The sequence below is a fragment of the Sciurus carolinensis genome, chromosome 14 (genome assembly GCF_902686445.1).
Source record: "Sciurus carolinensis chromosome 14, mSciCar1.2, whole genome shotgun sequence".
Classification (NCBI taxonomy): Eukaryota; Metazoa; Chordata; class Mammalia; order Rodentia; family Sciuridae; genus Sciurus; species Sciurus carolinensis.
In genome coordinates this window covers 69,864,430-69,890,893 of record NC_062226.1, presented here as the reverse complement: position 1 = coordinate 69,890,893, position 26,464 = coordinate 69,864,430, and the positions used below count along the sequence as shown (strand labels likewise).

The 26,464-nt window shown below is 40.6% G+C and overlaps 1 protein-coding gene across 2 annotated transcripts in view; it reads right to left on the bottom strand.

Annotated features, from left to right (window-relative positions):
- The window catches only part of Pip5k1b (phosphatidylinositol-4-phosphate 5-kinase type 1 beta), a 313,915-nt gene extending 288,363 nt beyond the window's left edge, over positions 1–25,552 (bottom strand). For both annotated transcript variants that reach the window (XM_047524303.1, XM_047524302.1), the window contains exon 1: positions 25,029–25,552. The gene's annotated coding sequence lies outside the window, so the exon portion shown is untranslated. The remainder of the gene's footprint in view (positions 1–25,028) is intronic.
- Between the last annotated feature and the right edge of the window lie 912 nt (positions 25,553–26,464).

Here is a 26,464-nt window from a genome sequence, read left to right as displayed (position 1 = left end):
TGTTATTATAACTAACATTTGTCCTAAAAATATTTCATTTTTCCTTTGACCACCCTCTCCCCCTGACAACATCCCCACCCAAAAAGAAATTCCTGGATCAGAAGGTGTGTTCAGTCCGATGATTTTTGTTAAATATTGTTGGTACCCTTTAGGTAGTAGGTATTAATTTTATTTATTCATTTATTTGTTTAGCAGAGCTGGGAATGAACCCAGGAATATACTGAAGTGAATGATAATATTCATGTACTAATATGCAATTCTATCAATATGCAGCCATTTTAATTTATTTTTTAAACCTCAGTTACCTTGGTTGTATTTCTTTAATCATTATGAAGGACTACTTTTGCATGTGTTGGTTATTCTCATGTGTAAAAATAATTTGTCCATTTATACAAATAAAACCTAGTTGTTACATAATTATATGTCTTATATAATCCAAATGCTAATTGTACATATGTATAAATATAGATATTTTCTCTATTTCATTGCTTTTTTTAGAAAACTTAGTTTTTTTGGTTTGAACATAATTTTTGATATAATTGAACATGTTAAGAAATTATCTTCCTTCTATATTTTGCATAAGTAAATTAGACTAGAGATTTTTTTTTTTTTTTTTTTTTTTTTTGTGGTGCTGGGGATCGAACCCAGGGCCTTGTGCATGCAAGGCAAGCACTCTACCGACTGAGCCATCTCCCCAGCCCTAGACTAGAGATTTTTAATGTGTTCAAAAAATAAACTGTTTCTGTTATCTAGATAACAAATTCAGGATTTACTCTTATTCTTCAATCATCATTCATTAAAAAATATTTCCTTCAAGCATATAGACCAACAAAGTTTTATAAGAAAACTATAAGAACATGAAGATATTTAGTAATTCTATTTATCCAAATATTTTAAATTCAAATTAACTCTTTAACTTTCTTTACCTCCCCATACGTCAGTACCCTAGCATATCCTTGCAATTATTACTTTATAGCTAAGAAAGACCACTTTTTAGTGGTGGTTGAACGTATTAATGTCATTAAATATAGGAAAAAATCAGTAATTGTGCCACAAATTGTCATCTCTGTGTAACTACAATTGAACTATAATAAACTACCTTCCAAGATGGTACATGTTAGTACCATCATTTTCACTTGCTCATAGAAGACCTGACTTCCCTAGTAGTTCATTCATTCAAACTTTTACTGAGTAGTGAAGTAATCTTGAAATACTGCCTCCTCATGAGATACAGGACAGGAAGTTCTCATTGGATATCCTTTCCCTTTACTCAACCCTCTGATGACCTCTCATCACACTAAAAATAAAACCTAAAGTCACCATGGGGTTTATAAGGTGCTGCTTGTTTTTTCCTCAAGTACCCCTCCTTTACCTCACCTCTACCACCTCAGAATACACTGGCTTCCTTACAGTACCTCAAATGGGCCAAACAAACTCTTGTCTCTCAACTTCACACTTACGATACCTTTCTTTTCTCCGTATCTGCAGGGTTTTTTCTACATGTCATTTAGGTCTATGTTATGAACTGAATATCTGCATATTACTTCCCAATTCATATGTGGGAATTCTTACCCCTGGCGTAATGGTGTTAGGAAGTGAGATCTCTGGGAGGGAATTCCTCATGAAGATGGAGCCCTTGTGAATGGGATTAGTGACCTGATACAAGAGATGGAGAGCTTGCGTCCTCCCTCTCTGCCACTTGAAGATGCAATGAGAAAATGGCCATGTGCAAGACAGGAAGCATGCTTTCACCAGACACTGTATCTATCAGCATCATGATCTAGGACTTCCCAGCCTTCATTGCTGGAAGAAGCAAAGGTGTTTAAGCCACTCAATCTATGAAATTGTGTTACAGCAACTGAAGGGACTCAGATAATCTTCATGTGCCACCTCTCCAGAGTGGAGGTCCCCAAACTTCCCTACTAACATCAACACCTCACCACCACCAAGATCACCACTTGTCCTTCTCCAGCCTCATTTTCCTCCATGTCATCTTTTATTCCTTATCCAGATTTATTCCTCCCTGTGGCATACTACATCAAATTATACATTTGTGTTTCTGTTTCATCAGTCTTTCCAACTAGAAAGGAATAATCCTTGTACCTAGAACTGTGTTAACAGGCATTTGAATATCTGCTGAATTATGAATGAACTAAAAGTTAAATACTTCTTTAGGAGATGGCCTCTGAGAACAAATCAAATCATGCTGGGATGAAGGAGCACCCACTATCCATACCAAAGGGTGTCACAGTCATTGTCCACATGATACATATATAATGACTTAGCTCAGAGCGCTGGCTCTGGAGATGAATCATCTGGTTTTGAAATGTGTCACCTCAAATAATGTACCTGATACGTTTGGTCCTTGGTTTTCTCATCTATAAAATGGTGATAACTATGCTAAGGGTTGCTGTGATCATTAAGCAAGTTAATGCACATTTATTATTTAGAAAGCACCTGGACTGTAGGAAGCATCCATGTCATGGTTAGACACTCATCAGCACTGTCATTTTAGGACCAACCTTCCTTCCTTCCATCTTTCCTTTATAGAGAGCTCTTGAATCACAGATTAAATCTTCATTTTTTCTTACTTCACAATTATCAGTTTCCACCCTTGTTAAGGTTTTGATCTAGAATGTGACTCAAACTCTCATGTGCTCAGGAATGGGGTTTTGAGAAGGTGATTAGACCATGAGGTTTCTAATCTCATCAGTGGATTAATCCATTGATGGTTGAATAGATAACTGAGAGGTAGTACCTAGTTGGAGGAAATAGGTTACCAAAGGTGTGCCCTGGAAGGGTCTATCTTCTCTCTTCCTCTCCTCCTCATCCTCCTCTCCTGATCCTACTCCCTTCCCCTTCCCCTCCTTTCTCCTCCATCTCCTCTTCCTCCTTTTCCTTTTTTCTCTCTCTCTTTCTCCCCCTCCCTCCTACTTTTCCTATCCCTGCCAATTCCATTTTTCCAAAGCAACTATTCTTAGAATTTTTGGCTTTGACTTCTTGGTGATTATTTTCATAACTCTTAATAACATGCTTAGATCTCTAGGTCTTGATTCACATCAGGGACTCTCTTCATACTACTCTGTCCTCCTCCCAGAGTTTAATATATTATTGTTCTGATTTTTCTCTTCAGTGCCTTTGTAATTTTAAGTATTCAAGTCTTCTTTTGTGTTTTGCCAGCTTTAGTTCTGAAGTAAAACTGTGTTTACATGTAGAACAACAAGATCATCTATGTAAAAATTCAATGCATGCTACAAAAAACTTACTAGAAATGAGTTTAACACCTAACAGAAAACTATAAGGGTGGTAAATAAACACATGAAAAAATGTTCAACATGATTAGCCATTAGAGAAACTCAATTTAAAACCACAATGATAATGTGGACTTCAAGCCAAAACTAGTCAGAAGGGATAAAGAAGGACATTACATACTGCTTAAGGGAAGCATAAATCAGCAAGAAATAACAATCATAAATATCTATGCCCCGAACATTGGCTCCTCCATGTACGTCAAACAAATCCTTCTCAATTCCAGAAATCAAATAGACCACAACACAATAATACTAGGCGATTTTAACACACCTCTCTCACCACTGGATAGATCTTCCAAACAAAAATTGAATAAAGAAACCATAGATCTCAACAATACAATCAATAATTTAGACTTAACCGACATATATAGAATATACCATTCAACAAAGAAAGAATACACTTTCTTCTCAGCAGCACATGAATCCTTCTCTAAAATAGACCATATTTTATGCCACAAAGCTACTGTTAGCAAATACAAGAAGACAGAGATACTACCTTGTATTCTATCAGATCATAATGGATTGAAATTAGAAATAAATGACAGAATAAAAAACAGAAACTTCTCCAATACCTGGAGATTAAATAATACGCTATTATATGATGAATGGATAACAGAAGACATCAGGAGGGAAATAAAAAAATTCTTAGAAGTAAACGAGAACAAAGACACATCATATCAAAATCTCTGGGACACTATGAAAGCAGTACTTAGAGGAAGATTTATTTCATGGGGCGCATTCAACAAAAGAAGTAAAAATCAACAAATAAATGACTTAACACTACAGCTCAGAGCCCTAGAAAAAGAAGAGCAGACCAACACCAAAAGTAGTAGAAGACAGGAAATAGTTAAAATCAGAGCTGAAATCAAAGAAATTGAAACAAAAGAAACAATTGAAAAAATTAACAAAATAAAGAGTTGGTTCTTTGAAAAAATAAACAAAATTGATAAACCCTTAGCCACACTAACAAAGATAAAGAGAGAGAAAACTCAAATTACTAAAATTCGGAATGAACAAGGAAATATCACAACAGACACAACTGAAATACAAAACATAATTAGAAGCTATTTTGAAAATCTATACTCCAACAAAACAGAACACCTCGAAGACATCAACAAGTTTCTAGAGACATATGAAGTACCTAAAATGAACCAGGAGAACATACACAACTTAAATAAATCAATTTCAAGCAATGCAATAGAAGAGGTCATCAAAAGCCTACCAACAAAGAAAAGTCCGGGACCAGATGGGTTCTCAGCCGAGCTCTACAAAACCTTTAAAGAAGAGCTCATTCCAATACTCCTCAAACTATTCCATGAAATAGAAGAGGAGGGAACCCTCCCAAACTCATTCTATGAAGCCAATATCATCCTGATACCTAAACCAGACAGAGACACACCAAGGAAAGAAAATTTCAGACCAATATCCTTAAAGAACATTGACGCAAAAATTCTCAACAAAATTTTAGCAAATTGCATACAAAAATATATTAAAAAGATAGTGCACCACGATCGAGTGGGTTTTATCCCAGGGATGCAAGGTTGGTTCAAAATCCAGAAATCAATAAATGTCATTCACCATATCAACAGACTTAAAAGTTCAGAATCACATGATTATTTTGATAGATGCAGAAAAAGCATTTGATAAAATACAGCATCCCTTCATGCTCAAAACACTAGAAAAAATAGGGATAGTGGGAACATTCTTTAACATTGTAAAGGACATCTATGCTAAACCCATGGCCAATATCATTCTAAATGGTGAAAAACTGAAAGCATTCCCCCTAAAAACTGGAACAAGGCAGGGATGCCCTCTTTCACCACTTCTATTCAACATCGTCCTTGAAACTCTAGCCAGAGCAATTAGACAGACCAAAGAAATTAAAGGGATTCGAATAGGAAAAGAAGAACTCAAACTATCCCTGTTCGCTGATACATGATTATATATTTAGAGGAACCTGGAAATTCCACCAGAAAACTTTTAGAACTCATAAGTGAATTCAGTAAAGTAGCAGGTTACAAGATCAATGCTCATAAATCCAATGCATTTTTATACATAAGTGATGAATCTTCAGAAAGAGAAGTTAGGAAAACTACCCCATTCACAATAGCCTTGAAAAAAATAAAATACTTGGGAATCTATCTCACAAAAGAGGTGAAAGACCTCTACAATGAGAACTACAGAAAACTAAAGAAAGAAAATGAAGAAAACCTTAGAAGATGGAAAGATCTCCCATGTTCTTGGATAGGCAGAATTAATATTGTCAAAATGGTCATACTACCAAAAGTGCTATAGAGATTCAATGCAATTCCAATTAAAATCCCAATGATGTACCTTGCAGAAATAGAGCAAGCAATTATGAAATTCATCTGGAAGAATAAAAAACCCAGAATAGCTAAAGCAATCCTTAGCAGAAAGAGTGAAGCAGGGGGTATCGCAATACCAGATCTTCAACTCTACTACAAAGCAATAGTAACAAAAACGGCATGGTATTGGTACCAAAATAGACAGGTAGATCAATGGTACAGAATAGAGGACACAGACACAAACCCAAATAAATACAATTTTCTCATATTAGACAAAGGTGCCAAAAATAGGCAATGGAGAAAAGATAGCCTCTTCAATAAATGGTGCTTGGTAAACTTGAAATCCATATGCAACAGAATGAAATTAAACCCCTATCTCTCACCCTGCACAAAACTCAACTCAAAATGGATCAAGGACCTCAGAATCAGACCAGAGACCCTGCATCTTATAGAAGAAAAAGTAGGTCCAAAACTTCAACATGTTGGCTTAGGATCAGACTTCCTTAACAGGACTCCCATAGCACAAGAAATAAAAGCAAGATTCAATAACTGGGATAGATTCAAACTAAAAAGCTTTCTCTCAGCAAAGGAAACTACTAGTAATGTGAAGAGAGAGCCTACAGAGTGGGAGAATATCTTTGCCACTCATACTTCAGATAGAGCACTAATTTCCAGAATCTATAAAGAACTCAAAAAACTCTACACCAAGAATACAAATAACCCAATCAACAAATGGGCTAAGGAGATGAACAGACACTTCACAGAAGAAGATGTACAAATAATCAACAGATATATGAAAAAATGTTCAACATCTCTAGTAATAAGAGAAATGCAAATCAAAGCTACCCTAAGATTCCATCTCACCCCAATTAGAATGGTGATTATCAAGAATACAAGCAACAACAGGTGTTGGCGAGGATGTGGGGAGAAAGGTACACTCATACATTGCTGGTGGGGTTGCAAATTAGTGCAACCACTCTGGAAAGCAGTGTGGAGATTCCTTAGAAAGCTTGGAATGGAACCACCATTTGACCCAGCTATCCCACTCCTTGGCCTATACACAAAGGACTTAAAATCAGCATATTACAGAGATACAGCCACATCAATGTTCATAGCTGCTCAATTCACAACAGCCAGATTGTGGAACCAATCTAGATGTCCTTCAATTGATGAATGGATAAAGAAACTGTGGTATATATATACAATGGAATATTACTCAGCCATAAAGAATGGTAAAATTATGGCATTTGCAGGCAAATGGATGAAATTGGAGAATATCATGCTAAGTGAGATAAGCCAATCTCAAAAAACTAAAGGACGAATGATCTCACTGATAAGCAGATGATGACATATAATGGGGGGGAGGGAGGGGTTAGCGTTAGGGTTAGGGTTAGGTTTAGGGTTGGGGTTAAGGAGGGTGGCAAGAATGGAGGAAAGAAGGACTGTATAGAGGGAAAAGAGGGGTGGGAGGGGTAGGGGGGAAGGAAAAAATAACAGAATGAATCAAACAACATTACCCTATGTAAATTTATGATTACACAAATGGTATGCCTTTACTCCATGTACACACAGAGAAGCAACATGTATCCCATTTGTTTACAATAAAAAAATAAAAACATTGGCGGCAGAAAAAGAATGAAATTGTCACTTATAATGTTATATCAATGGAATGAAACATTATAAAACCTTTTTAAAATAAAAAAAACCACAATGAACCACAGTGATACGTCTATCAGAATGTCTAACATGAAAAAGATTGACTATGCAAAGTGTGGATGAAGATGTGTAGCAACCAGAACTTTCCTGTGCTGTCAGTGTGAATACAAGAAGGCACAACAACTCTGGAACTCCACCAACGTTAGCAATTATATCTCCCCCCCCTTATCTCAGGAAGTGAGGATATTAGCAGCTTTCCTCTCTGCTTCCACGTCCCACCTTCTGTCAGTTATATATTTCCTTTGTTGAGTAAATTTGCAATACAAGCTACAATCAGAACTAAATACTCAATGTTTGACACCAGGGAAAAAAAACCAAGAAACATCTCTGTTATAGTTATGTTTATGCCATTATACTCACTGTCGGACTAAATAAACAATCCACATTTTGGTCACTTCTTGTAGATCCAATGTCATGACCCCTGTGCTGATTGATGCTTTTAAACTCTGAGTTTCCCTCATTTTTAATCAGATGTTGCCCATGTTAGGAATTCCAGTCAGATACCTCTGTCATTTACTATAGGTCATCAGACTATATTTCTATTACTAACTGAAGTTTTCATTAGGATTTAACAACTTAATTCAAATAACCTTAAAGCTTCCATAGGTATTAAAAGTGCTTTCTGGGAGATTCTCATATTCCATCTCAATACCAGCACTAATTAAAACCTGGATTGTTTCTGCATGCAAGACATGGCATTAGGTACTCCGCAGGGTGTTGACACCCACAGACTGTACCAACTAAATGGAATGAACAATGAGCTTATTTAATAGTTGGAGCATCAAATCCTACTTTGGACCCTATTATACAAATTATTTGCTGGTCACCAGCTTTCTTTTTCTATACTCAGTAACCATGAATTTTGCTTTCTTCAATAAACCTCCACATCTAAGACTGACCTTTGTTTTTGCCATTTTTAAAAATGTTTATCTGTTCATCTTAGTTATACATGACAGTAAAAAAAAAATATATATATATATATTGTGTGTGTGTGTGTGATCAACAACTTTATTGAGGTATGTTTGATATAAAAAAGCAATAAGTATTTAATATAAAAAATTGATGAATTTGGGGGTAAACATATATCTGTGAAACTACCACCACAATCAATACCATAAACAAAGGCACAGCCCAAAAGTTTGTATGCATTCTGGAAGAGAACATTAAACATCACAAGCATAACTATTATAGAAGGAAGTTTGCCCCTTCTTCTTTTTCTTCTTTTGTGAAACGGATTTTTTTTTTAATTAAAATAATTTTTTTAGATTGACCTCTTTTTAAAGATAAAAGGACACTGCTTTCCTCACCCATGCTGAGGGTGTATTTTAGTTAAGTGTCCCACTTGGTCTCTGGGGAAAGAAGAGGAATATTCTTTCTGGGGAATCCCTTGACTCAGATCTCCTCAGATCTGGCTATGAAGGTGATTGGCCCGAGCATGACCTGTTTTTGTAATTCCTATAAAGTAAATTCTCTAAAGCGAGTGATACTTTTGTTCTAAGGACCTCAAAGGCCATCTTCCATCTGACCTCACAACGTGCCTTTGATGGAGGTCAGGAGGCCATGTATAGATGTTGATTCCACAGATGAGGAAAAGAAAAAGACACAAAAGAGGTCAAGTCACTTGAACAGAGGTCACCAAAGTGTCAGCACAGGGGCTGGATGAATCAGAATCCCTGAATCTTGAACCAGAGTTCTCACTGCATCCAAATTCAACTTGTGCAAATATATGCAAAATGTCATTTGAAAACATAGGAAGTTTGGCCCAATGAGACCAGGAGATAAACTGCTCTCAACAAGCTGTGGTAGGTAGAGGGGAGCTGTCAAAAGACATATTCTCTTCCTCTAGAGGTTAAAATAATGAAAAGGACAAATGATAAGAATTCTGAACTAGTTTTGCGGACTTTTTGATACTTCAATTTCTTTTTTACTGAGAAATAAAACATTCAGCTATGAACACGTGAGGCAGGTACTATCTGTTTAATTCAAGGTATATCAACTGATTGAAAACCCTTACAGAACCTGTGCTTTTCACCTTTTTTTTCCCATTGTTCCAAAGGGGAATAAAGAATAATCAATAAAGAGCAGCAACAGCAGCAGCTGCAGCTAGTGTGCAGAGGGCATGGGGGCCGTTAGGTTGGGTGGGAACACTAAGTGGGCAAAGATGTGGTCCCTGCTGTCAGAACAGGAGTCTGTTTGGAGAGATAAGCTGAGAACAAGTGACAAGTGAGCCTCAAGGGAAGGCTCTGAGAGTCTCAAGAACAAAAATGCCAAGGACAACATGTGCTGGAGAAATTTTTGGGGAAGCTGGTGCGGCAATCAGAGGGGTGCAAAGAAGACTTTTAGAACAATTGGATGTATGTGGCATCAGGAAAATCTGATACCATTTCACTACGCAGAGAGGAAAATGGAAGAAGATACGTCAAGGAAAGAAAGAGAATGAATGAAGATATGGAGATATGAAATTGCAAATGAAGATCAGGGAATGATATTTTCTCCTATTACACAAGTTTTCTTAGGGAAGTCTTATTTAATCTCATGGTTTGAATAAGTGCTGAGAGCTCAGGACACAGTGTCTCCATGATCTCTCTACTTACATTCACACTCAAATACAACTTCCTTCTCGACTCCACTTGATGTTCTCCTGCCTGTGTCTCAATCCTATCATTGCCTGGAGCACATGACCATAACCCAGGGAACGTCTCCCTCACCGACCACACTCCTCTCTGCCACACCCTACCTGGACATCCCACAGGCCTCTCAAATCCATGTCCAAAACAGGACTCATCATTACAGCCCCCCTGCACCTGCCACCATGTCTATACTGCCTCTTCTCTGTATTCTCGACCAGTTCAACACCACTCCTCAATCTCTCTAACCTCTCAAGTCAAAAGCCAGAGATTCACCTTCTGATCACACAATTCCCTCAACATTCACATCTCAGTGAGTCACCAGATCCTAGAAATGATCTCCCCTCAATCTGAAATCTGCTCACACTTCCCCATCCTCGCTACTCTAACTCAGGTCCTCGTCTCTCCTGTAATTAGCCTCCCCGCCTCCTGTTTCTTTCCCTTCTACTTCAGTTCTCTAAACAATAGCTCATGTGACTGATCTAAAATAAAACATGAGCTCATCACCTGTCCATGAATCTCTTCTCACTGTTGCCTGGTGGGCTGTAGAAGAGAAGTTTGGGCCACTTAGCACATAAGATGTGCATGGTAGGGCGCCAAAACACTTCTCCCGCCTATCTCCTTGCACTCACACCCACTCTGCCTGTTATCACATCATACAGCTCCAACGCACTAAGAAGAACTATAATTCCATGCCTCCTTTATGTGCAGAGCCTGGTTCAGAGCTAGAGTCCAAAAAATGATGGCTGCTCTTACTACTTTACTACTACAGCTGATGATAACCAATCGCCACGTGGGCCACACTCTGGGTAAACCAAAGCTTTAGCACTTAAGACTTAGTAAGGCATCTCAGGATATTTTTTTTTTGGGGTGCTGGGGATTGAACCCAGGGCCTTGTGCTTACAAGGCAAGCACTCTACCGACTTGAGCTATCTCCCAGCCCCTCAGGATTTTTTTTTTTTAACATGGCAGTGACAAAATTATCATCTGGGGGAAGAGGTATTATAATTGATCAAAGTGAGATAGAGAGGGAGATGTGAAAACTATCTGGGAAGTTGCTACACTAGTCCAGGTAAGAGGTGTGAGTATATGAAATAGAGGTGAGAAAATGGGTAGCCACACAGTCACAAGGTTGAACAAAGTGAAAAGACTGCTAAAATTTCTAAAGTTTCCATGAGAGCCAGTATGATGAAAACTTAGAATTTTGAGAAGGGAACTAGACTGAGTTTTTTAAAGGCAACTGCACTGCTGCCAGTAGAGACTCTGTGATAATGTAAGGGTTGGGGTGTCAAGAGCAGATGAGTGAGTGGCAAAGAAAGAGGCTACTCAGTTGTTCCAAATGTGGCAGGCCAAAAAAGCAAGAGATGGAAAACAGACTACTGTTTGGCAACAAACAAGGCCACTCTTCAGGACAGGGTCTTGAAGCAGTAATCAGGCCGGAAATTGGGCTACTGAAGTGTTAAGTGTGTATTGGGGTCTGGAGCTAGAAATTTAAGGAAAAAACAGTTATTGCTTACAAATTTATTCCAATAGCTTAAGCAAGTTCATCGCAGGCCACCTTCATGTCGGACACTATTCCAAGCCCTAGGGATATGGGAGTGGACAAGACAAAGTGAAAGTTTATGCTTCAGTGAGGCAGGCAGAGAAATGAAGAAACAAATACTGATGTAATGTGAGGGAGTGTTGATGATCAAACCCTAAAGCTGCCAGGCACATGTGTAGGATACACAACACTCAGTTCCAGAAAGCTTCCACAAGTCTTCTGACATATGTGGAAATGACTATTCCTTGTGGAGAGTTTGCACAAAAGGAAATGATGCATCATGTTTACATTATAAACTGCCATGTAGGAGAGGGAGTTTCTGAGAAACCGCTAAGCTAAATAATGAAGCTCAACTGTACACAAATCTTACAAGTTGAATTTCCATTCTGCTTTCTATAAACAAACATAAACAAAAGTCTTGTTTCTCTCTTAACCCTTAGCAAGGGAGATTGATTTCCCATTTGCTCTACTTTCCATCAATCTTCACTCTGTCTCAGCTATCTGTCTTGGGAAAAACAATAAAAGGGCATCATTTAAAAATAGCCAGCCGAAGCATGACATAATTGTTTTTTCATTTTTTTTAAATATAATGAGTCCAAAAGCCTAAGAAGACTCTAGTTCACATCATTTCTTGAAAAATAAGTTAACGTTTCAGTGTTCACCTTACTTGCTTTATTGTAGATTTGCCAATCGAAGATGGAAATCAAGAAGATTTGGGGAATTTTTCTATGCAGTTTCTCCAAGGGATACAGCCTGAAGTTTACTTTGGTAATCTATAATCTATAAAGCGACAACACATTGAAAATCAAACTGTCACCAACATAACTATCACTTACCACTATCACTAGGTGAACTGAAAAGCCCATGAAATCCTGCTTTAGACCATAAGGCAGTAAACTTACTATAAATATTTCATAAGAACAAAGAAAAAGGCAACTGCCTATCTCAGATTTAAAAGGTAGCACTTAATATATCTGAACAGCCTAAAAACAGAATATAAGGAAAATGTGCTCTGCGTTGGATGTTATGGTTTGGATATGAGGTGTGCTGAGAAGATCCCATGTGAATGTAGGAATAAATATTCAGAGGTGATATGATTAGATCACAAGAGCCATGACCTGATGATTCCATCCTAGTTTGAGCAGGCAAACTGGGTGATACCTGTGCAGGAGGCCCTTCCTCTCTCTTTCTTTGTTTCTTGGCTGCCATTAGCTTTGTTCTGCCATGCCCTTCAGCCATGATGTCCTGCTTACCTCAGGCCCAGAGTTATGGAGTCAGCCCACTGTGAACTGAACCTCTGAAACTGAGCCAAAAATCAACTTTTCTCCTCTAAGTTGTTCCTGTCAGGCATTATGGTCAGAGCAATGAAAACCTAACACCCTGCCAATGAACTAAGTAAAGGAGAAAGAACCCAAGCTTGCTGGCTTTACAAATAAAACTCTTGAGGGCCTTCCTCAAAAGCTCTTCCCACCCTTTAAAAAAATATATTAATTAAAAAGAATAATGTGAGTCTTTAGTGCAACTACAATTCAGACAGTATGGTTATCATATGGTTCCTTCGATCACAACAGATTCTCAACATCAAATCATGAGTGAAAGGGCTCATTGCTAAAAGACACAGAAATAAAGCCCCTTGAAATCAATTTAGAAAAGGCAAGTAAGAATTTCCAAAATAGAAAAAAAATTTCCCTGTCATTTGATATGGGGCAAAAAGCCTTGTATCTCTGAATAGATCTTAAATCATCGGACATGCTCTTTTCTGTACAATCTTGTTAAAAAAATCAGGGAAAGATGTCACAGTTTTGGGGAAATTTTCTATTCAAAAATACATGTTGGTACTTAAAGGAACACACAAATCTTTTCTAAATAGGAAATTTGTTCTAGAAGTAAAACCCCCTGCCCAAAGTGTCTGAGAAACCAGGTGTTAGTGCCCTGGTTGATCCCTTTTTATTTTGTGCTTGAGTGGCCAATTAAAAAAAGTAGGCTTGAAGTCTCGGTGAACTTCAGGTAGAAAGAAATAACATTTTCAAATTGCGCTTAACATTTTAAAGTTAGGTGTAACACTGTAAGAATTGCTAAAATAAATGGACCTAATCTTTAGGGCGAACATTATATATAAAAATATAGATGTATCCCCATTTATAGGTCGTGTTTCATTATTAAAGCTTATCAGTCTTGTATAACAAACAGAACGGCCTTAAGGATCACTCTCCTCCACGTTCTGGCAGGTGCCTACTCTGCAAGTCTCACTAGGCTTTCTTTTTTTTGTTTTATTATTGTAAACAAATGGGATACATGTTGTTTCTCTATTTGTACATGGAGTCAAGGCATACCATTTGTGTAATCATAAATTTACATAGGGTAATGTTGTTTGATTCATTCTGTTATTTTTTTCCCTTCCCCCCCACCCCTCCCACCCTTCTTTTCCCTCTATGTAGTCTTTCCTTCCTCCATTCTTACCCACCCTCCTTATCCCTAACCCTAAACCTAACCCTAACCCTAACACTAACCCCTCCCACCCCCCACTACATGTCCTCATCTGCTTATCAGTGAGATCATTCGTCCTTTGGTTTTTTGAGATTGGCTTATCTAACTTAGCATGATATTCTCCAATTTCATCCATTTGCCTGCAGATACCATAATTTTATCATTCTTCATGGCGGAGTAATATTCCATTGTATATATATGCCACAGTTTCTTTATCCATTCATCAATTGACAGAAATTAAAACTTTGTGGGAAGAGGCTGTAGGTAGTCATTAACCCACAATCCTTTGTGAATCTGTAGGAAGAGCAGTGGATATGGCATCGTGGCACAGGACGCGGAGCACAGCCCACTGGCAGCTTGGAGGGGACCATAGATCTGCTCACGCTGCACATCTCAGAACCCTTTATTGGAGAATAAAATCAATAAAATCCACTTAGTGGGTCATGACTGGTGACTGGAAGCATATGGGGGTGACAGAGAACATATCAGAAAATAATAGAGCACATGTCAAGTAGTATGGTTGAGCACTCGTTCATGAAACCTTTGTTTTGATTTTATTTATTATATGTGTCTACATATATACTAAGTTTTGACAAAGAATGTGTTTCTTACAGAGCACCAATTGGGTCACAGGTGAACTAACTGTATCTCCCCAAAATTCATGTTGAAATCCTAACCCCAATGTGCTGACATTAGATGACGTGGCCTTTAGGCAGTGACTAGGTCATGACAGCAGAACCCTCAGGAGTGGGATCAGCATCCTTAGAAAAGGGATCCTAGAACACCCTCCCCTCCCTTCTTCTCCCACGTGAGGATACAATGAGAAGTGGGCAGCTCCTAGCCCAGAAGGAGGCCGTCACCAGAACCTGACCATGCTGGTAAGCTGATCTCAGACTTCCTCCAGAACTGTGAGAAATGAATTTGTTTTTAGTAAGCCACCCAATCTGTGGTAGTGGGTTGCAACAGTCTGAGCTAAGACAGGTTGGTATTTCACTTTTATTTACTGTTCAGGTATGACTGAGTAGCTGACAGAGCCACAAGCAGAGATGCAATGCGAGCTTCAGCCAGGCCAATTTATATTAATCAGTTTCTACATGATACTGCAATCCTGTCTGTTATTTCAATTCTAAAGACACATAGGTCGTCAGAGAAAGCTCCAACTCACCCTTCCTCAACAACTGCTTTGCTCTTAAGGAATTAGATTATATTAACCTTCATATTTAGATTAAACATTATGTTTTAGAATGGGAGCAATCAGGCAAACCTTTTTAAGTCGAGTTACATGCTGTGGAATCCCCTTAAGCAGAAGCCACATGACTGTCCAACGATGTGCAGAGCAAGTAAAAAGCAGTCCTTAAAGACAAGAGTTTTTTGAGGACAGCCTTCTTTGGATGAAACCTCTGTCTTCTTTTCTCTAAACAACACAGATTCCTATCTCTTTGCTTCGCTTGTGATGCCATCCCTTTTACTTTAACAATTGTAATTTTTTTAAGTGAGTAATCCATACATAAGGTTCAAAATTGAGAGGTTAAAAAATAGTACATAATAAAAAGTCTCCCTCCCATCCCTGTGCCCCTCACCCCAAGCCAATTCACCTGCCCAGAGCTAAACAAGGACAGCGGTATCATGGGTGACCATCCAGAAATATTTTATATCAGGATTTGGGGGTAGCATTTTTTGGGAATAAGAAGTACAGCTACCGTTGCAGAAAGGCTGATCATGACAGCTCTGTGATTCAGTGGTGGTAAAGAAAGTCACAGAAAGTCCAGGGGCAGGATCAGCAATACAAGGTAGTTCATTTGTGATCTCTGTGTTTCCTTTCTTCATTGAAAATTTACAAAAAGAGCTGGTGCTTGCCTGTAATCCCAGCAACTCAGGAAGCGGAGGCAGGAGAATCGAGAGTTCAAAGCCAGCCTCAGCAAAAGTAAGGTGTTAAGTAACTCAGTGAGACACTGTCTCTAAGTAAAATATAAAGTAGGGCTGGGGATGTGGCTCAGTGCTTGCATGCCCCTGAGTTCAATCCCCAGTACCCCACAAAAAAAGTTTATAAAAAGGACTTGGGTGCAAGTACTGAAATTCATTGACTTATTTACTGAATGAAGTTTTAGATGTGTGAGCACTATGCTAACTGCTAAGGATGCACTGGGGAAAGCAGCTCCCAGATGTGGACTTTACCTTCCTGATACTTAGGACCACATGGGGGATACCAAATGAATCCTGCAATCACAGCACCGAACTTTCCCAGAGATCAGGCTGCTAGCCCTATCCTAGACTGGGAGGTGGTGAAGGGCTCCCTCCAAAAGTAACCTTAGAACTGATATGATGCAAGGTCAGGTAAGGGGAAGAACTCCCCAGAGTGGGTCACACATGGGTTGCAGAGAGGTGCTCAGTGAGGGGCAGAGTGGTATACCTGAGCCCGGAGAGAACAGGCAGGACCCAAGCCATGTGGGGTCCTGGAACTGCATCAGTAATCTAGATCTTTATTTCACACCCACTGGGAGGCACTGAATAGTCTGAGTAAATCTCTCTCACCCGACCAACCCCCAACCTAGCAGAGGAGTTTTCCTCCACCTATTTCAACTGCTTTCTACTATGAGGAAGTACAAAGAGGAAGCATGGATTTCAAACCATGCTTTTTATCGATGCTGCCAACTATGCAAAACAAGCTGAGCCTTGTTCCCAAAGTTGCCAGGTTAAGCCCAGTCAAGGGGTCTCAGAGGTGGCCCCTTTTGGAAGAGGGTTACATTTTATTCCCTGCCTGTGGTTGCTACACACCTCTGCTATAGTGGCCACAAATTTGATGCTGGCAGTGTAGTTAACCAATAGTGGCTGGGGGCAGTAGTTTTGGGTTCCTTGTTAGAATAAGTGAGTGTAACTCAGGAATTTCAGAGCACCCTAAAAATGGTATGTGGAGAAGGGTTGGGCAAGTTCCCAGAGCCACAGAGGAGTTTCCATCCTATATCTGTAAGAGCAGCTGACTATACTTGTAAGCCTGGACCTGATTGCACTTCAGGGGATTCAAAGTATCAGGCTAGGTTGCTGTTTGGAAGAACAAGCGCTCAAAGGCTGTGCAGGAGTACAAACGGCCACCAATGCGGAGATCCCTGTGGACAGAATCTGACTATTGCATGAGGGCTCGGCTGGGCCCAGGAGGTAAAGCTCCAGTCAGCAGAGTATTGAGTCCCTCCAGTCATCTCAAGCATACGAGCTGCAGCATGAGTAGTGGGTTAGAGGAAGGTCACAGTGGATGCAGACCAGTGAGGCTCTGGCTACCATCCACTGAAGATGAGAAGCTGAGCTAGAGGAATCTGCAGAAATGATGAGAAGCAGATGGATGAGAGAGATTCAGGAAGCAAGATCAATAGAAATTGGTGACAGATTAGATGTAAAGGATAAAAAAGGACAGAGCCAAGAAAAGCTCCCAAGTTTCTGCTTATGCCACTTGGTGGCTAGAGCAGGGAATCCTTCAAGAGCACCAGAAATGGAGATAAAAGGTCAAGATTCTGGTCTTGGACATAAAGAATTTGAGGTGCTTTTGGAATTTCCAAGTGCAATGCCCATTATGCAATCCAGATTTGACGGAGAGAGACACAAAGAGAGAGACAGACAGACAGACACATCTAGGTTGGAGACATAAATTTTATATTCACTTATGATTCTCTTTTTTCACATTCTTATTCCAAAGTTCCATTTTGAGGCACTGGTACATAAGAGAAAAAAGAGTGTGGGCTTTAAAATTAGAAAATTTAGGACTAGAACCTTAGCACCATTCCTTACTGGCTCTGGGCTCGTGAGCAAGTTGCAAACTGACTAGGTTTCCATTTCCCTGTCTATGGGGGAGGATGCAGCAGCCCACCTTGCAGGCACATGGGGAAAATGAAAATAAAACAACTTGAGAAGAGCCTGGAATAGAGTAGATTCTCAGCCAAGTCAATTTCCTTAAAAGGACCACATTTGTGTTTTTTTGGTTTACCCCTTAGCACCTGGCATTGTCTCAGTCAAAAGACTCATCAATGTCTAGTGTATTGAACTAACTTGAAATACTCGGAGAATTGTCAGAAAAACCCGTTTTTCTCCCTAAACACAACCACTAGCTCTGAGAATCTTTCCTTCACCTGGGCATTCTACTGAAACAAAATCCAAACATACACCTTTCATGGGGCTTACCATCATCACCCACATTCCCTGAACCATCTCCCAATCCTGGGGTATCCACCTCCTGGCAGGACCAGTGACGATCAGAAGCTTTTGTTATATACTATCTGAAGTCCTAGTCACCCAATCCAGTCACAAGAAATTGTTTTCTTGTGATCTACATGGTTCTAAGAAAAGCCAAGACTGGCAGAGAAAGAATTTTTTGTTTTCCCCCTGGTATTTCTGATAAGCAGGCAGACGGTATCCTCTTTGCACACCTTGAGATTCATCTGGGAATATGGAATATTCCAGAAGCCAACACTTAGAACAGAAGGTTTAACATTTACTGCCAATATTGAGCATGTATTAGACTCACGTGGAGATCTGTTGACACTCGGACTGCTGAACTTCATCCTCAGAGTTTCTGATTCAGCTGGCTTGGGGGAGGAGTAAGGGACTTTGCAGCTCTAACCAAATCCTAGGTGATGCTGACACTGTTGGTCCAAGGACCACACTTTGAGAACCACTGCCCTGGCTTCTCCCATTACACTGGACTATTGATATAGCTAAAGTTTAAAGAAAAACCAGCTGAGATTGGCAAACTTCACATAAGACATCACAGAATTTTCCTTGTTTATCGTCCCATGATGTCTTCATTTGGAATCACATATATGTTTATGATTTAGGCACATATAGAGCCCATTTTAATCATTTTGGAATGTTTGGGTTAATATTTGGTAATTTCTACTCTGTTTTCCACCATTCATCTTACAGTACATGAAAGGAATGTGCTCTTTAAATAAAGACAGCATTTCGCTCATAATCAAGGCAAAATTTATTCACATGAACAAGTGTTTCCTCCTGCTGGAGGTCTGGGTCACAATCTAACATAGAGTGTTAGAATCACAAACATTTAAACACTGTCTTCACAGCTGAATGAAGTAATATTTAAGTAGTCCATTTTATCTTGGCAGGATGGATAGGACTTACTGTCTTTAAAATATTTACTGAGCACCTACTGTGTGCCAGTGACTAGTAAAACAGTGTTAAAGAGCCATGACCTCTGTCCTCAAAGAGCGTATAATCTGGGGTTAAGTGGGAGTATGGGCATAGGTCACAGAAAAAAAAAAAAAGTGAACTACACAAACATGTAAGTAGTCATTGCAACAAGTGAACAAAATCTGTGAGGAAGGTCCCCTCTAAGGTTAGATGACTGGAGAAGACCTAGGAGGACATGATACTGATTAACTGATTAACAAAGAATCTTCAAGTTCATTCTTGTCTGTATTACCCTGAGCCAAACTCACTATTTCAGCCTCTCTCGGTGCTTTAAAAACATGTTTACTAGATACTTGAAAGGAAAAATATAGACAAATTTTGTATTTAATTACTCTTTCAGCTAAATAAGAGAAGTAATTAAAATTATTCCTAGACAATTAGTTATAAAAAGTTAGATTCTATCAAATGCCTACTGTTAATAATTATAAAAATGAAGGGCCAGGTGCCGTGGTGCACGTCTGTACTCCCAGAAGCTTGGGAGGCTGAAGCAGAAGCATTGCAAATTCAAAGCCAGCCTAAGCAATTTAGCAAGACCCTGCCTCTACATAAAATATTAAAAAGGGCTAGGGATGTGGCTCTGTGGTTAAGTGCCCCTGGATTCAATTCCCAGTACCAAAAATAAATAAATAAATAAAAAGAAGGACCCCTATAAAGTACTGGAACTAGTATCTATTAGCCTGCTGAATATTTCTAAAATGGTTCAGAAAAGAATAAAATCATTAAAATAATTCAGGAACAATCCAAGATTCTGAAGAGTACTATTAATTGGGATAAATTACTTAGTGCATTTATTAAATTCTCACTATTTGCCAGACAGACATAGTGCTAAGTTCCAAGAATATAATTATAAATAAAACATGATGCTTAACCTTTCACACTGACAGACATTTGCCAAATACCTATGATGTTCTGACTACTCCCCCAAAGAGGTCACAGTATTTCTTTTCATTTCTTAACCACTGTTTTTGTTTCCTTTTTATTACCAAATGCTAAGAACCATGTGATTTTGACTGGGGGCACAATTTTAAAAGGAAATGGGGGGAAAGTGTGTATTGAATGTCAAAACCCATCATGCAACATGTTCAATCCATTGCATTTCTTGTGCCAGTCTATGAAGGAAAGAAACACCTTCTTATGGCAGCTATAACTATACCCTTCTCCTCAGACTCCTTGCTCAGCATTACTCAGTGGAGAAGGCTTAGGTATCACATTTTTCCTTACAAAAGAGATGAACTTTGTATAGTTCTGCTTTTGAACTTTAGATCCAGTTCAAGGCAATTATACTTCTTGGGATCTCAGTCCTGGCCATTTCAGTCCTTGCCTGAACATCCCCTGAAAGACATGCAACCTATAGCTTTAGAGGAGGAGTGATACTAAATAATGCTTTGTATTTCATTGCAATTTCATAACTGACTTTATAAACAATATTAGGGAAAAATGAGTCTCGAGAACTCATTGTTCACCAATTGTGCAAACTCCCCCTAAACTACCTGCTCATAGTCTACTCAGTCCCACAAACAGTACAGAAGAAGGCTACATGGAGAAGACACACTTCCTGTGGTTGCTCATTCAAGTGTGGGCTTAACTTCAAATAATAAGAGCAACACACTGTTTGCTCAGGGAACAAGCCACCATGTCCCAACGATCACATTTCAAATCTTTCCAAAGTAACCTAATTTGGGAAGAATCCACGTGTTTTCCTGGATGAGCCTCTCCTTTGTACACTTCTGGTGAAACTATACACAAGAAGATACAATCAGGAAGAAAATCTACAAAACTAACCCTGTTCCCTGGGCTTCATCTTTTATTTTGAAAGGACTTGGCTGAAGAAAACTCTTTGACAATGGCAGCTAATTGTTTATGACAGAGTATATAGAAAAATTTTCATCAATAAATTAAGCTTAAGGCTGATTTGTTAAAAAGAAGGAGAAAACCCTAAATAAAAACACATGCCAGGTTTCTTCCCTCCCAATTTCCTTGGCATTTAGAAGAAACACATCCTGCTCCATAGATAAGACCACAAATGAACAGCTGAGCTACATAATGTACAGTTCTAACCGGGCAGCTTCTAAAAAAATAAAAGGACTCCTTCCAGCTCCAGTGAGTGGACCTTATACAAAGAGAAAATGTTTCCACAACAAATACATTTAGGACTTGATGTTTTACAGAATAACTCCAAGGCTCTAGCCATAGGGGAAAAATCAGTTTTCCAGGATATTAAATGTTCTGACTCCCCATTTAACAGAAGTACAAGCAAAATGCAAATGCAAATTAAATGGATACATATTTATGACTTTACTGGCTGGATGACAGGGCCACCTTTCACTCCTGGCTTTATTTACCAGGAAGAGAAGCTTAGAAAACCAGCATACATTTATGTTTCTATTCAAACAATTCCCTCTCTTCAAGCACTGGCTGGAGCAAAGTATTAATTCTGAGTCTGCTGATATACATAAGCCAAGAGAATCACAGTGAATAGATGAGAATGGACATTTTCTCCTCAATGGTATTTAAATGGACAAGCAAATTTTAAAATATGAATACTAACCCATTTTAAAATATAATGATTCTCTAAATATTATTAGCCATCCACGGTTTTCTGCTAACCTCTATATTTCTACAAGTGAACAATGTACCTTTTTAGAGCTCCTGGCCCAACTTTGAATATAAATCTCCTTAGGAATTCCACATTGATCCTGACTCCTCCCACTAACATCCTTGTGACCACCAGCAAGTCAGTTTACTTCCCTAAGTTTCAGTCCTCTTACCTATGAAAGATGTGTCTCTAAACTAGTAACTATTTAAATATTGTATCACAAGGGAACATACCTCAACTCCTCATATAAATGGAGTATCTGTTAATATTTCCCATCTATTGTATTCTTTATCATTCTTCCAAACAAAAGAAAAACAAAAACAACCAACAAAAAACCCCACTTTTCTGTACAAAGGAAGGAGGGGTGGGAAAAGAAGATGATTCTTAAAGGGAAGAGAAACTAGGTTGATTTCATTTATTAGGTTTCCCCTCTGAAACTACGAGCAAGTATCAGCATCTGCTGAAATTTATGCAATACCACACATAAAAAAAAGAGCAGTTGGTACCTTTATCTCAAGGGATGCCCTTTCATAAAATGGCATGAGTCAATTTCCCATTTAGTCAGTTACACAGTACTAAAAACCAAACAAGCAAACAAAAGAACATGATATAGATGCATGAGTCTGCTGCATATGGGGAGAAAGGAAAACTCTTCTTTATATTGTGGACTCAGGAAAGAGAACAATGGGCTCTTGTACCTGCTGACTTCAGAAGACACACCTCCTGTACATAAACTATTTTACATGCTGGAATTTACATGATGAGATGCTGTCTATGTTTTACAACATATATTTTCCTTATGAATGATTTCATTCACCTCCTTCATTTATTCAACAGAGCTATTTTGTGGGTACTTACTATATGCAAGTTCTAAAGCTTAAAAGTGGGAGCTTCCTTCTGGAGTATTCAACCAACATGTACCTTAGAGCACATCAGTCCACCTATATTTTCAAGTCAAATAAGAATACTCAGCAACACAGATGCCAAGTTAAAGCACACCTCTATTTTTCTTTTCCACAATTAAATGGTATGTGGTGAAAGTACGGAAGGGTCGATTGAAGGTGGAACAACTAGTTAAACCCCTTAGTTGATAGAGGGTAAAAAACTTTGATTCCCCTAAAAGAAATGATACCACTGGATTATAAATACATTGGTCAATGTTATAGAATCCTAAAACTAGAAAAAGAAACATAATTTAATATGAACCTTTCATGCAGATCACAAAAAAAAAAAAAAAAAAAAAAGGCAGAGAGACTTGAGACTTGGAGGTGATAGGATCTAAATGTGGTACTAGAGCTGGAACCCAGGTCAGCAGCTGGCAAGCTTAACTGTCTCTGGTGAACGACAGGACCCAGCATGTGTCTCATCATTATTATAAGTGGAACAAGGGGAGAAAATACAAAGCAATTCGTGAGGCATCACGAAGAGGAGTCCTTGCTGTAAACTCCACGAAATGCAGATGTAGCACCACAGAAAATTCCCACCATTTATCCAAACCTCAGTTTCTTCATTTGTAAAATGTGGACAGTAATTCACAGTGAGATTGTACAGACCACAAAAAAAAAAAGGCAGAAGTGATGACTGCAAACCCAGCTGTGACTCTAATACCAACCACTTGTTACCATGATAAATTCCTTAATTTGATTTTTCCTCCCATTTCTCCTGTAAACATCTGGTTAATAATCTTTGCCCTGTCTGCCCGGGAAATGGAATGTGAATACTGAAAAGCATTTTAAAATTGCAAGACAGTGATGTGAATATAAGGCATAATAATTAAACCCTTCCAGTCTTCTTAATTTGGACAAAAATGTAATGTGGTTTTATTATTCGGTTCTTTGCAGTTTTCCTTCCCAAGTAAGACATGAACACTCATCAGGCTCAGAGGTAGTACCTTTCTCATCAATCCTTCTAAGCCTCTGCTCACATAAAGAAAGCCCATTATTTCCCTTGGCTGGGATGCTACAGGACATTTGAGGCTCAATCTCCTGCTGCTTGGATGGGAAAGGGTTATTCCAGAGGTTCCTTTCAGCTGGGAATGCTCTGACAAGCTTCCATGAACACTATTTACTTCATCGCATTAGAATCCCAATGAAACCAATCCTTTGACTTTTCTCCACTCCAACAACTAACTGCAAAACATTCCAGTCTCCCCAATGAACACAAGGGGCAAGTCCACCGATGGATGCACTTCTTTAGAGGGACAAAAGGGGTTCTCAAACCAACGCTAAAAGTACTGATGCGGGGTCCACTTCTTCCTTGCACGAGATTGACACATTCTGCGTCTCCCTCGCCCCATCCGGTAAGGGTCAGTCACCTTAGAACTGGGGCACTGGGCAGGAGGAGAATGTCATCAAGTAGTAGTCGTAAGGGGTGTTATTTTTGGTCTGCTACACTCTCCCTTTCAAACGTGTCAGAGTAACTAGTATTTCCTTATCCTTATTGGGAGCCCTGGTTTCAGCAGGTTAGATGAAAAATTCATCAACCTATCCAAACAACTTCTACGGAACAGGTTTCTACCCAACCATACTGGGCACCAGAGATGAGCAAGTTGGGGGCGGGGGTGATGAAATGACAACATGCTCATCTGCATAGATGAGAGATAAGCAGACATTTGTTGTCTTCTCTTCTGGCGACTACTGGCACCTGCATGGCAAATCAAACCCCGGCACTCTCCCTCCTCATTGCCCCACACTCCCACCCCAGCCCCAGATGCTGAAGTGTCATGTTGACCGGCTGGGGGAGAGAGCTGGGAAGTCGGCTGCTGCATTTAGGCTGAAACCATACCGCACCTGTTCAATCCGGCTCCAGAGCCAGAAATGACCAGCACACCGACTCACAAGCCCCTCTTGAGATCCCAGGGCAGCCTGACAAGTTTGCTGCTGTTTGGTATCAAGGGAGAGTGGCGGAGAGACCTTTTCTTCAGCAGCCAAACTCTGCGGGTTCCCGAAAAAGGGGAGGGGGCTCCTGCTTAAGTGAGCCCAAAGTGATTGCTGAATGTCACTGCGGCCTGGGGGACTCGGGTGGCCAGTCGGTGGGTACCGGCAGGGAGCGCGCAGCTGTGGTCCCCAAGGAACCAAGGTCCCGCTTCGGTGGCCACGGGCGCCCCCTCCACGTCGCCTTCAGCACAACGCGGACAGGCAAAGTGACAGGGTAGAGACCGCCAGGTCTCATCAGAAACACTGAGTCCCCGAGCGCTAGCCGCTCAGGAGAGTCTAGGGGGGAGGGGCCGGGGACGCGCAGGAAACTTACCTCACCCGGGTAGCCTTCGTGAGCTCTGCTGTTCAGACCAGTTGCGCCACAGCCTGCAAGTTATCAGGATGTTGTTGCTTCCCCCGGGCGAAGTGGGAGCGTCGCAGGCGAGAGGCGGGAGGGTCGGCGGGGCGGGGACCGGCAGGTGCCTGGCCGGAGCCGCGCGGCCAAACTCGCCCCGGACGCGCCTCGGCGGGGGCGCGCGGCTGCGAGTGTGCAATGCGCGCGCGCCGCGGCGAGAGTGTGTGTGAGTCTGTGTGTGTGCGTGTGTGTGTCCCCGCTTTCCCCTTCCTTCCCCCAGCCCTCCGGCCAGACAGTGCAGCGAGTGGCCACCAAGACCCAGCAGCTCAGAGCGGCTCCACGCCCGGGCGCAGCCTCAGCGAGGCGAGTTCGGGGACTGAGGCCGAGAAGCAGCAGCGCCCCCGCCCCCGGGATCGGGCGCGGGTCCTCGCTCAGTGCGCGCCGGAGTAGGAGCGAGGCGCCGAGAGAGCAGGCTGCGCGGCGGCTGCCGCGGCTCCCGGAGCCTGCAGGCCCCGCCCGCCGGCCGCCCAGGCTCTTCCCCTTTTCTCTCCACCCCCTTGCTCCATCCCCGCACGCCCTGCAGGGAAGCCAGACCGGTTTGCAGCAGTCACGGCGGCGGGACTGTCCGCCGCAGTCGGACTGGCTTCGGAATCGGTGCGTCGGGACAAGGCGCCCTGTCCCGCTGCCGCATGCCCAGCACCAAGAGAAGAGGTGGGGCGGTCCCCGAGAATTGGTGGATTCCTCCAAGGCTGCAGGTCTAGGCTAGGGCTTCTCATCGGTTCTCAAAGTCTTGGAAGCGCGGCTCTACAAGGCGATGTCTGGGATTTGGCCCTTTTCTCAGGCCATGGAACTTGGCTACGTCTGATCGTCTGTCCACTGTACTGCTCTGTTTTGTCTAAGACCGCGCTTAAGCACAGGTGTTCCCCTCCACCCGGAAGGGACGGGCCAGGGTTTCAAGGTGACGGCTACATCTCTCCTAAGGACAGCAGGTGTTCTCAGGAAGTAAGACCTACCCAACAGGTAGAGATAGGTTGGTGAGAGTGTAAGAAAAGGTTGGAGGGCAACCCGCGCGGATGCCAAATCCCACCGACAGTGCTGAGTGGGCTGGGGACACTTGTAACTTCACCTGATGTCATTCTAGGTGCAAAGAGGTTAGGGAGAGATCTAAGGGACTCCTTTAAAAAAAATGCTGTCGTGGAAGCTTAGCTAAATTCACTTAATGGGAACCGAAAGGTAGCAGATCCATTCCAACTGAATCAAAGCAAGTGGTGTTTCTCAACCTCATCGCTTCCTTCCACTTTTCCCTTCCTTAACAAAACAAACCAAAACACCACTTCGTGGAAAACGTGGGATATATTCTGTCCAGGAAGACTAGCATTTTGTGATCTTTATTGCCAGATAGCCCTTGGTGAACC